This window comes from Camelus ferus, chromosome 34 (assembly GCF_009834535.1).
Source record: "Camelus ferus isolate YT-003-E chromosome 34, BCGSAC_Cfer_1.0, whole genome shotgun sequence".
NCBI lineage: Eukaryota > Metazoa > Chordata > Mammalia > Artiodactyla > Camelidae > Camelus > Camelus ferus.
The window spans coordinates 19,618,608-19,633,839 of record NC_045729.1 but is presented as its reverse complement, the minus strand read 5'-3'; the positions used below and the strand labels follow the sequence as shown (position 1 = coordinate 19,633,839).

The following is a 15,232-nucleotide window of genomic DNA, read 5'->3' as shown; positions in this document are numbered from 1 at the left end:
CAAAGAAGATATACAACAAGCATATGAAAAGATGCTCAACATGACTAGCTATCAGGGAAATATAAATTTAAACCATAAAGAGGCACTACTCCATACTCACCTGGAGGCTATTATCAAAAGACAGACAGGAACAAGTGTTGTTAAGGATGTGGAGAAACTGGGACCACACATACTACTGGTAGAATGTAAAATGGTGCAGCCACTTTGGAAAACAGTCTCATAGTTCCTCAAAAAGTTAAACATAGACCATATGACCCAGCAATTCCACGTCTAGGCACATCCATTCACACAATGTATCTGTGGGAGGAGGTGAGCTTTGGGTCCTTCTATTCCGCCATATTGAAGCCCCTCCTACATTTACACAATGAGACTGTCCAAAGCAAAGTTACTCATAATAACTAAAAAAAGTGGAAACAACTCAAATGTTCATCAACCTAAGAACAGATAAGCAAAATGTAGTATCGCCATACAGTGGACTATTATTAAATGATAAAAAAAGAAATAAAGCAAGGATGCACGCTACAACATGAATGAATTTTGAAAACATTATGCCAAGCAGAAGTCACAATGGATCACTTTTGTATGAGTCCATTTATATAAAATGTCTGGAATAGGGAAATCTATACAGATAGAAAGCAGGTTAGTGGTTGCCTAGGCTGGGGCCTTGTGGGGAGGAAGAAATGGGTGTGGGGTTTCTTTTAGGGGTGACGAAAATGTTCTAAAATTGATTGTGGTGATGGCTGTCCAACTCTGCAAATATACTAAAAGCCACTGAATTGCACACTTTCAACAGGGGAATTGTATGGTATGTGAACTGCATCTCCACAAAGCTGACACAACGGAGTGTCTGGACTCGGCCCACCGTGTCTAACTGCAGGTCTCTAATGCCGTCTGCCTGGACTGTGGGCAGGTCCAGCGTGCCTTGTGCACAGGGCTTCTCTCTTCCCACTGCATTGAGGGGTCGCATCTGAGGTCACACGTTTGTAATATAATGGCAACTTAGGAGATTGCTATTGGCTTCATTAGGGGATGTACCTAAAAATAGTATTTATTGAGTCAGACAGATGAATAAACTGTGCCTGACTTACTCTCTTATTATACAGAAAATGGTTTCTTTTATTTTTTTAATCTCCTTTAAAAATTTTTAAAATTACGTAAATATTAGAATAACACGAACAGAAATGGAAGAAAAAAAAATTTACAACAATTCTGCCAACGGCCCCCCTCCCCGCCCCAGCCAATCTAATTTCAAACCTTTTCTTTTCCAGTTTTTAAAGCTTCTAGCTCCATTTCCCCCAAAGCTCTGGCCACCTTCATTGCATGTCTCTCAGACGACCCAGTTCAGAGAACCTCCCAAGACTCACTTCGAGAAGTTCAGACCTGAGGCACTGAAGCCTGGTGGTAGCCAAGACCCCCAGGGTGCTCAGAAGGCGGGTGGGGGTGGGGGAGAGTAAAGGACTAAATGTAAATCCCAGTGACAGTTTTCCTCTGGGCAGACCCCTCGGGACTCAGAAACCAGGCAGCAGAGGCCACAGGACAGGTGGCGGGGCCCTGAGGGCCACCACGCAGCCCCCTCGGGTGGCACAGGGTTCCCAGCGCCCAGCTCTGCAGGGACAAGTGCCTGCCTCACAGGAAGCTCGAGGGTGGGAGACGCGCTGGAAATCCTGGCACAGCCTCGGTTCTCGGGGAACAGCAGCCTGCTCTGTGTCTAGGACACCCACCCTGCTCTCAGGGGCTGTGACCTCCCCACTTTTCTAGGAGTTCGCGTTGTTACTCTCACCACTTGGTGGGTAGAATTTTTTTTTTAAATCTTAAAAGGCTTATTTTATAATAGGACTACAAAGAAATACATACTTATTACAGAATCTTTGAAGTTTTCAGAGAAACAACACAAAATCCAAGAAGTCTATAATCTGACCACTCAGAAATACCCACAGTTGACCCTTTCACGTAGAGGCTCCCAGACTTTCGTTCCATGTGCGTAGGATCACACAGTACACACCTTTAGTGCCCTGCCTTGTGCCCCAGTGAAATGACTTGAATGTTACCCATGTCATCGTAACTCTTACATACTAGCATTTAAAATACTAATACCCACAGTGTGAGTACAGCACAATTATTTAACCAACCCAGCACCGTTAGTTATGCCCAGTTTTCACTGTTACAAGTAGTCCCATCGAGAACATGCCTAAAGCCAAATCCTTGCACGCATCTCTGATTATTTTTCCAGGATAAATTTCTCCAGTGGAACGACCACCTCCGGCTTTGGAGACCCACTCACGAATTAACTGGGGAGGAAGTACTTTTGGGTTTTATCTATTTAATACTCTCTCTTCTTCTGCTTATAAAAGAAATACATTCTTGTCCAAAAAATTCAAAAATTGTAGAAATACACCAGAAATTGACACAACATTGTGAACTGACTATAGTTTGATAAAAAAAGAATGCAAAAAACTTGGAGAAATATGTATTTTCAAGGACTTAAATTTTCCCTTAATTCTTCTGTCCAGGGATCATTGCTATTAACAACTTGTATACGTCAGGAGTATCTCAAATGATGGCAAGTGGTTAGAGTCGATCGATGGCCATGTGTTGAACGTCTCCCTCCTTTTCTCCACATTTCTCACAAGCCGATTCTGTCACAAATGGGTTCCTTCTTTGAAGGTGGCCTGTGGCCAGGTCAGCACCATTCGCGTGCTCAGCACAGCCCAGGCTGGTATCATGGACCAGCTCCGGCAGCCACCACAGCCCCGCTCTGGAATCCACGGCCAGTCCTCTCCCGGGCAGAGGCAGAGACGGGGCACCAGAATGGAGCAGTGGGGAGAGCCACCAGGGACACGTGCCACTGAGCTATCCCCTCCCCACTAAAGTCCACATTTTTATCCATTGTAGATTCATGGAAAAGCCACCAAGAATGCAAACAAGATATGCATTTGGCATGAGGGAGGGTACAGCTCAGAGGCAGAGCACGTGCTTAGCATGCACAAGGTCCTGGGTTCAATCCCCAGTCCCTCCATTAAAAATAAATACATAAAATAAACTAAAAATCAAAAGATAAGCATTTGGCTACAGCCTGGCCTAGGCTTAGATAGTTGGAGGGATGAACAGAGCAGGAGGGACGAGGGATGACTTGGTAAAAATGGGGAGGGGTGCTCTCTCTCTGCTCGCACACCACACCTGCTGCTAGCCAGTCCACTCTTTCAGGGGGCTTTCCTGTAAAAATGGGGCCCAGAGCCTGCCCCTCCCACCCTGGGCTTCAGAGGCAGATCCCAGGAAGCTTGGCAGACCCCCAGCTCAGCCGCAGGATAAGATGAGACATGCAGAGGGACCTGGGGAAAGAAGCCAGCCTGGTGATGCCCAGCTGCTCCCCCAGTGACGTCGGTCCACAGCAGACACCATCCCTCCGGGCACTCGGTGCTCAGCCAGCAGCTCCGTGGAGCTCTGATGGCACTGCCATTCCAGAGGTTTCTGCAGTCAGAACTGCCCCCACCTCCGGCCAAGGCAGCAGACGAGCTGACCTGCCACCTGGGCAGGCGGTCTTAGCAGCAGTGGCTGAGAGCGCGAAGGGACCTTGCACTGGGAGAGGCAGCACCCGGACTGCTGACGTGTGCGGGGCTGGCATGCTGGGACCTTGGTGGGGGCTGGGCACCGACAGCCTGTGGGACCTGAAGCTGCTTCACTGTTGGGTCACACGACCACGGGAGGGTGAGCGGCCCCGACAACCCTGACACCCAGACAAGAGCCAGAGAACCTGGGGACCCTCACAGCACCCCCTGCAATCCGGGTTGCGATGCGCTTACCCCTTGGTTGGGAGTGGCGCTGCCCGGCTGCGGACTCTGGCCCCTGACAGGCCGCCGGGGCCCCGGCGCAGCTGCCCTACCCGACCGCGGTCATCGACGCCGGCAGGCAGGTGCGCGTGACGGCTGAGGGCCCGGCTCTGCCCGGAGCCCGTTCCTGGAACGCGGTTCACGAGCTGGCTCCTACTGGGGCTGCAACGCCGAGGGCAGGATTCCAGGCTGAATTCCGAGGGGTTGCTGCCCAACCAGAAGCACAGGGGCCTCCTTGCCCCCTCCCCCTCCCTCCACATCCATCATGCAGCAAGCCCCCAGATCCACTTCCTTCCCCTCTCTGTGGGGGTCCCACTTCCATCCCTGCCTCCCCCACCGCGTCTCCCTGGACTCCCGACTCTCCCCCTCCAGTCCATCTTAGTGAAGCCTCAGGTGATCCTTCTAAAATGCTGCTGTCAGGGTGTCACTGCTCCCCAGGGCTCTCAGGATAAAGTCTAAGCACCTGATCAGATCCCTGATCTGCCCCACGCCCCACCTCTCCAGCCTCACCTCCAACCTGCCACCTTCCAGCCACGTCCAAGGACCCCTTCGGTCCTGAGCTCTGAGCCTACTGCGCTCTCTCTGGGAGTCTGTCCCAGCAGCCCCTCCTCCACCCCAGGAGACCTGAGCCCGAGCGGCTTCTCCCCTGCACCTTCCACGCCTAAGGCTCCCACCAGAAGCCACATGTGATTCCCCCGTTAGAGGAGAAGCTCCTTGAGGGCAGGAGCCGTGTGTATCAGTCTCTGCAACCCCCACACCTGGCCTCAGTGCCTGGGACTCAGCAGGTAGCCTGGCACACGCTTACTGAGTAAACGAATGACTAGGCGAGGGTGTGGCTTTTCTAGTTATCATGTATTTCACTTAATCTTTAATGTGTTTTTCCTGATTATAAAAGGATGATGTTCAGGTGTTCTTCCCCTTTTGTTGAGATGCTGTTGGAGGCTCTATCGTCAGGCAGAGAAGGAGCAAGTGAATTCACCCCATTGGCGGTGTGTTGTCTGCCAAGCACAACCATTTACTGAGTGCCTGCTGTGTTCACGGCTTAGACCCTAAGCCAAGTGCTGGAGATAACATCTCTGATTTCACAGAAGTCAGTTTCACTCGAACTTAAGTAGAAATGCATCAACGACTTACACTCTTGTTAAGATAGAATTTAGACAATTTAAATAAGATTCAGCCATCAACATCGGTTAAACCCTTGTAGACACCCTGGGAATGGCCAGTTTGCACTTCACATGCGGTACGCAGTCCTCAAGGGGTGAGGTTTTCCTGCTTTCTGGCTGTTGTCATGCCTAGGCCAGTCCTGTGCTGTGGCCTCCAAGCAGCAAGCCTATCATTTTCATCAACCACTTTTTATTCTGTAACAAAACGCTGCCTTGCTTGGCTGTTACTTACTGCCTCTGTGCTCGTCTAAAACAAAGCATGGCCCAAAAAAGGCGTGAGTGGTCAAAAATTCAAGTTGGGAAAACACAGAGTTTAGAAAGGGAAAGTCCTCGTTGTGATATGAACTCCTTCCATATTTCTACCCTGCACTGAGATAACGCACAGGAACACAAAACAGACCCTCTGAACACTTCCAGTTTCTATGAACAGAGGGCCATAGCACATTCATTATGGCTTTTCCCCTATGAAATGCATCTCATATTACATCGTATGTATCTTCCCACGTCTGTGCAGAGGAGCTACCTCGGTCTTTTAAAAGACACACATAGCTGACTTACAGGCTTCCTCCCCACCCCTGCGGTTCTAGGTCCAAACTGCGCCGTGGGAAACCCTATTAAGAACCCGGACACCTGCAAAGCCCTGTAGTCTGCAAGCCACTGTCACGAACTTTCTTCTCAAAGTGTCAAGACAAATACTCGAATACTAACTGTGGGGTTGCTATGCTAACATTTTCTCTTTCCCTTGTATATTCCTTGAGGGAAAATTAGGAAATACAAATAAAGCCAAAGGAATAAGGACACCTCAAATCCTAGGGCCCAGAGATGACGCTATCAACATTTCAGTCTGTATCTCATTGGATTTATCTACGCACATAATACATATCTCTCACCAGCTTTTTTTTCTTTCTGGTATCACATAGGAAACAGTGTTAACTCTCCCAGACACTCCGCTCCACGTGCCCTGTCTGTGTTTATTCCTGCAATTAGTGAAGGAAAACCACACTTACTCTTTTTTAATGGAGGGACTGGGGATTGAACCCATGACCCCATGCACACTAACCACCGAGCTATACCCTCCCCCCAAAATATATATCTTTCAAAGCAGGAAAACATGGTCACTGCTTTGTAATCTCATTAATCCCATTTTTATAGGAGGGTAACAGAGGTCGCAGGTCACACAGCTGCTGAGGGCAGTGCTGGGGCCTGACTCCGGGTGCCCTTACTGCGGGGCCAGGGCACATGTCCCTGAACCCCACTGCTGCTCAAATTCCAAGGGCAATGACGGGACTGGTGGCTGTGGGAAGGAAGCCCCGGCAAGGAAGGGTTTGCTGGGACTGGACTTTGGGGAAAGGACCCCGAAACTGCTGGGGTGTCCCACAGTTTAGCACGGGCGGGGCCGGGCCAGGCTGGGATGAGTTCCCACCTCCATAAAACTGGACTTTGCCTTGCAGTAAACAGTCACAGGGTGGCGGCGGTCAGCTGTCAGGCAGGGGCCCGGAGGAAGCGGCTGCCAGGTGGCGGGACCGGGCTGCACAGGACTGACCCCAGGGAGCAACTGGACATCTGTTTGGTGGCCTTGGAGTGCTCTTCTCTTTGCATTTTTAGAAAAAGGAGTGAGGGCACAGCCGTAACCCAGCAGGCGCCTGGCTGCCCGGGGCACGGCCCTGGGTGGTAGAAAGTGCCTCCAGCCTGGGTCGGGGCCCCAGGCTAAGGGCTGGACCAGCCTGCCTGCCCAACTCCTCCCTCCCTTCCCTCTCTCCCTCCTTCCTTCCTTCCTGAGCTGGCCAGATGCTGTGTTAGGCACGAGAGGAAGGATTTCCTCAGAGCCCCGGCCTTCCACGAAGGTGGCAAAGGAACAGGAGCTGACCAGAGGCCTGCAGAACAGCGGTTAAGGGTTGGAGCTCTGAACTCACGCAGACCCGGGTTCAAATCTTGACTCCCCTGTCTAGCTGTGTGACCTCAGGCCAGTTACTCTACCTCTCTAAACCTACATGTCCTTTCTTAAAGTGCCTAGAAGTAAGATCAGGCACAAACACACTTAGGAGTGCCTGGAACATGGTAAGTGCTGGGTAAACGCAGTTGTCGAAAGAGAGGCATGTTCCGCATCCACAGGGAGTCTGGTTCCAGAGGACGCCTAGCGGTTCAGGTTAGAACAGTCCTGGGGCCTTCTCGGCGCTTTAGAGGAGGGTCTGGCAGCGGCTCCTCCCTCCCTTTCGCGTGTATAGACCAGACCACACACCAGCTCCTCGCGACGAGGGAGGGGGCTGGCATCCTCTCGTTTTGACAAAGGGGAGGTGAGAAGCAGCGGGGGCACGTGAGCTGCCCGCGGTCACCGAGGGAAGAAATGGCAGCTGCTGGGTTCAGATCCCTTGACTCCAAGCTCGGAGCCACCCGCTCCCTAACCTTCCCTCCCCAGACCCCGGCCCAGACACAACACCAGAGGGTTCAGGAGTGGGGGCTGGAATCCCAAAGCTGGAAGGGAGAGCCCGGTGGGATCTGCTGGGCCTGGCGGGGGAGCCAGTGACCCCCAGGGCTGGGGCGGCAGCAATTCTGGCCGGCGGGCTCTGGCCGAGGCCTCCTGGGACTGGCTGAAGCTAGCAGGGGCCATCTGTCTCAGGGCTGGCCGACCTTAAGGGCTGTCTACACCCTGGCTCTGATCCCTGGGACCCAGGGTCCCAGGGACACCTCACTATCTTGATCTCACCTGCCCTGGAGCGGCCCTGGGGCCTCTCCAGGTCAGAACAGCATCCTTCCTCCTCTGCAGCCTGCCTGTCTACGCAGGCCCTCGGCACGCCAACCCCCGGGACACACATGCATGCAGGCACATACTGTGTGCTGTACTGAGGGCCACACCAGGAGTGGAAGTGCCCAGGAAAGACAGTCATCTCCTGCACCCCCAGAGGGCTCCACGTAAGAGGCCCATGGAGCACAGCTCATGGTGGTCCTGCCTCCCCAGCCCCTTCTGAACGAACGTCCCAGTTCACTCGCTCAGCACTCCAGGCTGGGTGCCAGGCTCTGGGATATGTAGTGAACAAGGCAAAGTCCTTGTTCCCATGAAGCTTATCTACAGGGTGGGACTGAAAAGGTCTTTTTATCTCCTATATGCTTTCCCTTTATGCACTTGATTCTCTGCTAAGCCTGTCACTGGAGGGGATTAGGGGATGTGGACGTGGGGAAGGCGGGGATCTCTGCTGTATGGTAGATGCCCAGCTCACGATCGGAGCTGAACACACAGAGGATCCTGGCAGGCTCCCGGCTCGGCTGGGTGGGGTGGGAAATTCACCGCCTTCCCTTTTCCCATCCCTGCGTCAGATACGCTCTACCGATGAGGTCTACGCACCTGGACTCTAGCCAGGGACTGTGGGCACAACTTACTGCTTCTTACTCCCAGGGCCTGAAACTCCAAGGAAGCAATTCTCGCCTTCTCGCAGACGTGTAATTCAGGGGGACTTACTAAACTCACACACACCGTCGTGTGGAATGCTGATGTTTTGCTTGACGATTAATTGAGTCATTTGCACTTACCTGCATCTAGGCCTCCCCTCTGGATTCCAGCTCCACCGCAAAGCCTAAGGTTCTGCAAAACCAAGAAAGGCTCAGTAAACGTCTGAGTGAAGCACGAAGAGGATCTAAGGATGGACGCATCAGAGCCTGTACACAGACGCACGGCGGGCAGCTCCAGGCACTGGAGTGTGCCAGGTGCTGGTGCCAAACACAGGCTCTGATTTACTTGCTGCTCAGGGGGCGATCTGGATGGATCACCTCTGCATCCTTCAGACCAGTGTCCACCTCTGGGGGTTTCCACCACCTGCCCCTCCAGGGACCACACGTGGTAGTGGTTAAGGACTCAGGCCCCAGAGCCTGGCTAGGTTCAAATACTGACTAATATTAATGGCAGGATGATCCTGGGCAAAGTAGTGAGCTGTTCTGAGCCTCGTCTGTCTCATCTGTAAAATAAGTGTGGCCAACAGAATTCAGTGATGGAAAGGGCCCAGTGCAGATCTGAGACGGTAAACACGGGGCAGCGTCCACCACAAGTAATCTGGCAGTGTGGTGCAGACCAAGGGCCCTCACATTTGCAGTGCCTCAGAACCCCCTGAGGGCTTGTTAAAACGCACATTGCTGGGCTCCACCCCGAGTTTCTGAGTCAGCAGGTCTGGGGTGGAATCTGAGAATCTGCATTTCCAACAAGCCCCCAAGTTGCTGCTGCTTCAGGGACCACACTTTGAGAACCACCGGTACCCAGAGGAAAGAAGACAGGTGTAGGATCTGGACACTGGGACCATCCCTTAGTATCTGGTGACCCTGGGCCATTAATCTCTTTGTGCCTCAGTATTTTCACCTGTAAGAAGGGAGTCAACCCCCACTTCACCGGGGCTGGGCCTGGCATGCAGCATTCTCAGTATTGAATTCTTACTGTGTAAATTTTGGCTCCATTTACCAGCCCTTGAAGGATGGGTAGAATTACAAAGAGCAGAGACGGGTCAGGCGGGCTTGGGGTTGCTGCGGAGAACCCCGAAGCCTGGAGCGAAGTGCCAAGCATTTGGAAGGCCCAGAGCAACGTGCTAATTCGGAAAGAACTCCTGTTCCAATTCTTTGTAAGTTTCTACGTGCCAAATCCATGATTAACTTTGGGCCCCGCCTGAGATTGACCGACAAGGTGACCTCCGGCAGGGGAGGTGGAAAATGCGTCCTAAAAAAGTCAGTCGGCCCCACGGGGTTCCTATCGCAGCCCCCATGCCTTCCTGTCCCTCCCTGCACCCTCTCCCCGCACCCCCACCCCCGTGTCTATAGAGAAACCCTGTCACCCGCTGGGCTCACGAAGGGATTAAGGAGACCTCGGGCTCCGGGCCAGGCTGAGCGGCCCCAGGGCCGCCGCAGGGTCCTGGCGCCCCCTGGCGGACGAGGGGCGCCGCACGCCTGCGGGGCGGCCCCTCCACGCGCCCGGGCGTTGCGGGCCGCGCGCACCCGGGGGAGGGCCGGCGCCTGGCGGCCAGGCTGCGCACGGGGCTCAGGGCGCGGATGCCGTCCGGGCCAGCGGCGCGTTATTACGGGAACAGCACGCGGACGGCCCGCCCGCGCTGGATGAGAGGCTGTTGACTTTTCAGGGCGAGACCCACTGCTCCTGGCACCCGGAGGGCTGCCGGCGCAGCGCTGGCCCCAGACGCAGGCCTCGGGCCCGGGCCTCTGCAGGCTTTGGCCTGAGGACCAGTGGCAGCGTCCAGCCTGAGTCATTCCTTCCCTGCGGCGCACACCAGGGAAGGAAGGGCTATCTCTGGGCCAGGGGCTTCTAGTTTAAAGGCAAAGCTTCACTGTCCAAACACCACGTCCCTCACCCAGCCATCTTGGGCCTAGAATCTCACCCTTGGAGATCCGTTCTTTTGCCTTTGTTGAAAATACTCCTGGAAGTAACTCATATAAAAAATTCAATGCTGTCATCATTCATCGAGCACGTAATGTGGGCAAGTCACTGAGCCGGGGACCGTGGGGACCAGGAATATGGAAGATTCCCTGCAGGAAAGCAGGCACCTGGAGGGGCCACCTGGAGAGGTCTGAACGCAGCCCAGGGTCTAGAAGGGAGGGCAGGCCTCCAGGGGCGGGGGGCACTGCGGAGAAAGGCCTTTAGTCCTGGAGGGGGCAGGAGTTGTCGGAAGGGTGGGGTGTGTTCAGGGAACAGTGAGTCACGTGCTGCGGCCCAGGAAGGAGGGTGAACTCTCTGCCCTTGAGTGGAGGCTGGAGGCAGGTGGAAGCCCGCTGAGGGGTCTGCACAGCAGAGATGGTGGGGACCCGGGTAGGTGGGCTGGTCTGAGGCTCTCCCTCCCTGAGAGATGGCCCTGGAGCACCTGGAAGGGAGCATCCCCCAGGGCAGGGAGGAAAGAGGTTCCCCACTGAGCAGAGAAGCATTTCAAAGACCAGGGGAGGCTGCTGAGAAGACACACAGGGCTCTTGAGGAACTTGGGGCTGGGTCAGAACCCAGTACTTACAACGCCTCTAGGCCCACAGGTGGGAGGGTGGTCCTGACTGGGAGAGACTTCTCTTTCATCTCATCCTCATTCTAAGACCTCACGGTTTTCAAAACGTTCCCCCTCATTACCCGCCCGACCACTTTTAACAGCCCTCTGTGCTAAGCAAGGTCTGCTGTTCCCAGTTCACGCACAGAGAGGCTAAGGCCTGGGCGAGAGGAAGTACGCATTCTGCTTTCTATTAACCACTGGTCTTTTAGGGTGCGTATTTGTTTCTGTTTAAAAAAAAATTTTTTTTAATTTTTTTTTAGATAGTTCAAACACTCACAGGGGTCAAAATTCAAAATGTCCGGATGAAAATCTCTCTTTGAGCCCTACTCTCTCAGCTGCCCAGATCACCTGTTACCAGTTTGAACTCAAGCCTTTTGACTATGGGTCCAGGGCCCTTTCTGCCATGGCCAGGCAGGGGCTCAGGGACACAGCACCTGGCAGATTCAGGAAAGCCCAAGGCCAGTGTCACCCCGGCAGGGGTGTTACACCTCCTCTTAGCAAGTCTGCTGTCTTCTTTCATCTTAGGCACATAAGTTTATCTTTAGATCCCAAACTCCTTGGGGGCAGGGAGTATGTCTTCAACTTCTAGGAGGTAGCAGAGTAGGGGTTAAAATGATAGGCTACTGTGCTGTGTGACCCTGAGCAAGTTCCTTAGGCTCTCTGAGCTTCCACTTTTTCAACCAGATTAACAAGGCCCTCACCAACCGCACAGAGCTGTGTGGGGACTGGATATCTTATGACTCACGTCCCGTGTTCAGCCCTGTGCCAGGGCAGGGCCTGGACTCTGGAAGTGGGAACTGCTGTCACTCCCAGTGTCCTGAGGCCACTGTGTGTGTCCACAGCATGACAGACAGGGCACCTTTTAAATGGAATCCTGATGGAGGGTTAGGGGTCTCAGGCACCTAATTAAAGGCAAATTTCCATAGTGGGTCACCCAAATCCATATATTTGAACAAACTGCTCTCCGTGGACTGGTTCCACCCTTCCCTTTTGTGAAACCAGCCCTTTCGAGGCCAGGCCATTCACTGTCCCCTCTTCAGGTGGTTTTTCTGGAGCACCGGGCATTTTGAGGCCAAAAGAAGGGCTGATTTTGTCTGATGCTGTGAGTCTGAGTGATACACAGGGAAAACGCCACATGACTTCTCTCAGGGTGGATAGGCTGACTCACAGGATGGTCACCCCTGCCCTGGGGCTGCCTAGGGCAAATGACTCACGGCCTCTACCCCTGGCCTGGTCCATAGCCGCCTGACCTCTGCCCCTCGGAGGGTACGTCCTCCGCCCTGAGACTCTTCACCACTCCAACTCTGGGTTGGAAGGGAGCCCAGCATCAGGAATAGGCTCACACATCAGGGTTTGTACCTGGCTCCAGTGCCTTCCGCGGTTCCCTCCTGGCTGCCGCGAACTTCCCCCTCCCAGCCTTCTAACAGGCCTACTCCCTCCCACGGGCCCTCCCTCCTGCCTTGGGCCCCAGGTGAATGCTCTGTGCGGTGGATTCCAAGGCTCTTCGATGGGACAGTTACTTACACCTTCGAGAGAACATCTCTGTAATCCTGTTTCCATGAAAGGGCAGAATGATCTGGTGGAGCTGGTGGTCCCCATCCACCTTACTGTCAATAAACAATGTACAACTTTGTTTACTTTTCTGTTAAAAGAGGCATTCCTTCCCTCTCCAACTCAAGTTTTGTAAAGAGACAGATATATAGGCCAGCAAGGATTACGGGGTAAATGACTGTCCGGCGGAACAATGGTGCAATCCCCGACGTCCAGCGATAGAATCACACCAGCAAGAGAGCCAGGGAACAGGGAGGTCTGAGCTGGACCCAGCGCAGGGCGCGGAGGAGGGAGGGCGGAGCTTGCTGGGGGGCAGGCCCAGGCGCAGGGCAACCGGGGGACACTGGGAGGGCTCTGTGCTGTCCCCTCAGCCCCTGGGGTCGTCCCACCGCAATCTCCAGACCCACGTCCTCTTGGTGCCCAGAACCTCGAGCCCCAGCTTCCCATCAACCAGAACCCTGCGTCTGCGGCTCGGCTGCCGCTGGTTGGCAGGGTTGGGGGGCTGCCTTTCCCAGGTGCTCGCGTCGCAAACAGGGTCTCAGGCGTGGAGACCCGCTGTCCTGGGGTGGGGTGGGCTAAGACACAGGTGCCCAGGGAGGGGGGTCACTGGGAGACAGACCACGGGCTGGGAAACGGGGAGGCTCGGAGCGCTCTTTCCTGTGGGGGAGGGGCCGGCTCACCCCGTGTCCTCCCGCGCTGTGGAAACTGAGGCCCCAAGTGGGAAGCCCAGAGGCGCAGCCAGTCCGGAGCCAGGGGTCCCAGCCCCCAGCCCCCGCTCGGAGGAGCCGGGCGACCGCAGGGGCCGAGGCAGGCCCGCGCCCCCCACTGCGCCCGCGCGCGCCCGCCCCTCCGCAGACCCCCGGGGGGGGCGGGCCCCGCAGAGCCCGGGGGGCGGGGCCGCGAGGAGGAGAAGTGACTCAGGCCCGTGCTCGCGGTCCGGCCCTTTGTTCCCGGCGCTGCCCGGCCTTAAAGGGCCAGCGCCCGACGCAGGAGCGGACGCCCCGCTGTCGCACATCCCGCCCGGACCCCCACCCCTTCTGGGGGTGCTCCTGGTCTCCGGGCTCTGGGCCAAAGGGGGGCATCCTGCAGGATTTAGGGGTTCATCCAACCGAATTCTCAGGTCATTTCAACTACCCCACTGTCTCTGGGCAGGGCTGAACCTCAACTGGCCCAGAGGGATTGAGAAAACCTGCTCTTTAAGGATGCTCCCACGGGGGACCCCTTTCAAGGCAACTTCTTCCAGGGCCTCACAGCCATCTGCCTTCTAACTATAGTCCCCACCCTGCAGGTTGTGCTGGAGGGCCTCCCGGTGTGTCCCACCGCTCACCCTGGCCCCATGTCAGGACTGGTTTGTTTGAACCCTCATTTGAACCCGTTTGGTGGGATTTTAGGTCAGCCTATGCAGACCCTTGAACAGGCTCTCGCTCTGGGCCTCCGTGGGGTCAGGGTTTCACTCCGATCCTGTCCCGTCAGTGGAGTCCTCCAGGAGAAACGTGACCCGCCACCCCCCAGCCCCGCTCGGCCCGTACAAAAGTGACTCCCGCGGGCCGTGCGCCACCACGTGGACACTGGAGAACGTGCCCGCAGGGACTTGGAGGGGTCCCTGCAGACCTGCCCACCACCGGGCCAGCTCTGAAAAGGCATTTTCAGTTACAAAGCAGCCCCGAATTGGCACAAATTAAAATAAAAGCAGGAAGAAAATTATGGAAGAAAGGGTGGGCCTGCCCAGTTCCTGTGCTCCCTGAGAATCCCTGTTCTCTGTAAAACCATGCCCTGAGATGGACTTAGCAGCAAAAGTCCATAGCTCTCCTAAAACTCACAAACAACAGTCTTTTCTTCGAGGCTCGGGGAGATCTGTGCCCCCAGTACCCACCTCTTCTACCCCTGCCCCCCACAATGGTTGATGCTCAGAACACACCACTGGAGGTTTGGGTTCATGGTTTTGCCCACTGTTAACACGAAATTTTTCACAGAAGGGGGTCTCACCCTGAAGATTTCATAGTAACTTCACAGTTTATCAGACCTGGACTGAGAGTGGGGTTTGGAAGGAGACAGAGCAAAGCTTGTTGCTTCGGAGCAATCAATCGGGAGGGTAGGGTGGGGAACGGGGGGGGGGGGGCGCGTGGCCAAGGGGGGAACTGAGGGCCAGGGAGTCTCAGCTCACAGTTGTGCCTGGGCAGAGGCACCTGGAGTGGGGAGAGAGCTGGGGGCAGCCCCAAGGACTCTCTCGCCTCATGAATGCTGTTTGTACCCAGGACAGACCTTTCCCAGGTAAGCTGGGACCACAGGTTGCAGCCTTGGGGCGGACAGGAACTGTGTGGCCTTTGTGGGGTACTGGCCCTGGAACTGCTTCCTCCTCTCTCCTCCCTGGTGTGCGGGCTGATGGGCACTTCCCACAGCCTCTGGGAGAGCCCCTGAAAGAGGGACGACAGTAGGTGCCCTCCTTCCCACCCTCAGCATCAGAATGAAGACGTGCTATTTCACCCAATTCATCTCGGTCTGGAGTCCCGAGCTCAGGCTGCTAACCTTTCTCTTAGCAGCCTCTCCTGCACCTAAGGCGCGTCTACCTGAGGCCGAGTCCACCCAGCTCAAGGACTGGTTCTGACTCCACCCCATTCCTTTCCTTTCTGTAGAATGGAATGATTTCTAACTCGAAAAGTTTCTGCAGCTCCACTGA

At 54.9% G+C, this 15,232-nt stretch overlaps 1 long non-coding RNA gene across 2 annotated transcripts in view; it reads right to left on the bottom strand.

Annotated features, from left to right (window-relative positions):
* LOC106728928 overlaps positions 1-13,430 on the bottom strand; it is a 66,121-nt gene extending 52,691 nt beyond the window's left edge. For both annotated transcript variants that reach the window (XR_004317059.1, XR_004317058.1), the window contains exons 1-3: positions 13,236-13,430; positions 12,529-12,611; positions 8,516-8,567 (exon numbers count right to left, since the gene is read on the bottom strand). This is a non-coding gene — a long non-coding RNA (uncharacterized LOC106728928). The remainder of the gene's footprint in view (positions 1-8,515; positions 8,568-12,528; positions 12,612-13,235) is intronic.
* Positions 13,431-15,232: the final 1,802 nt, after the last annotated feature.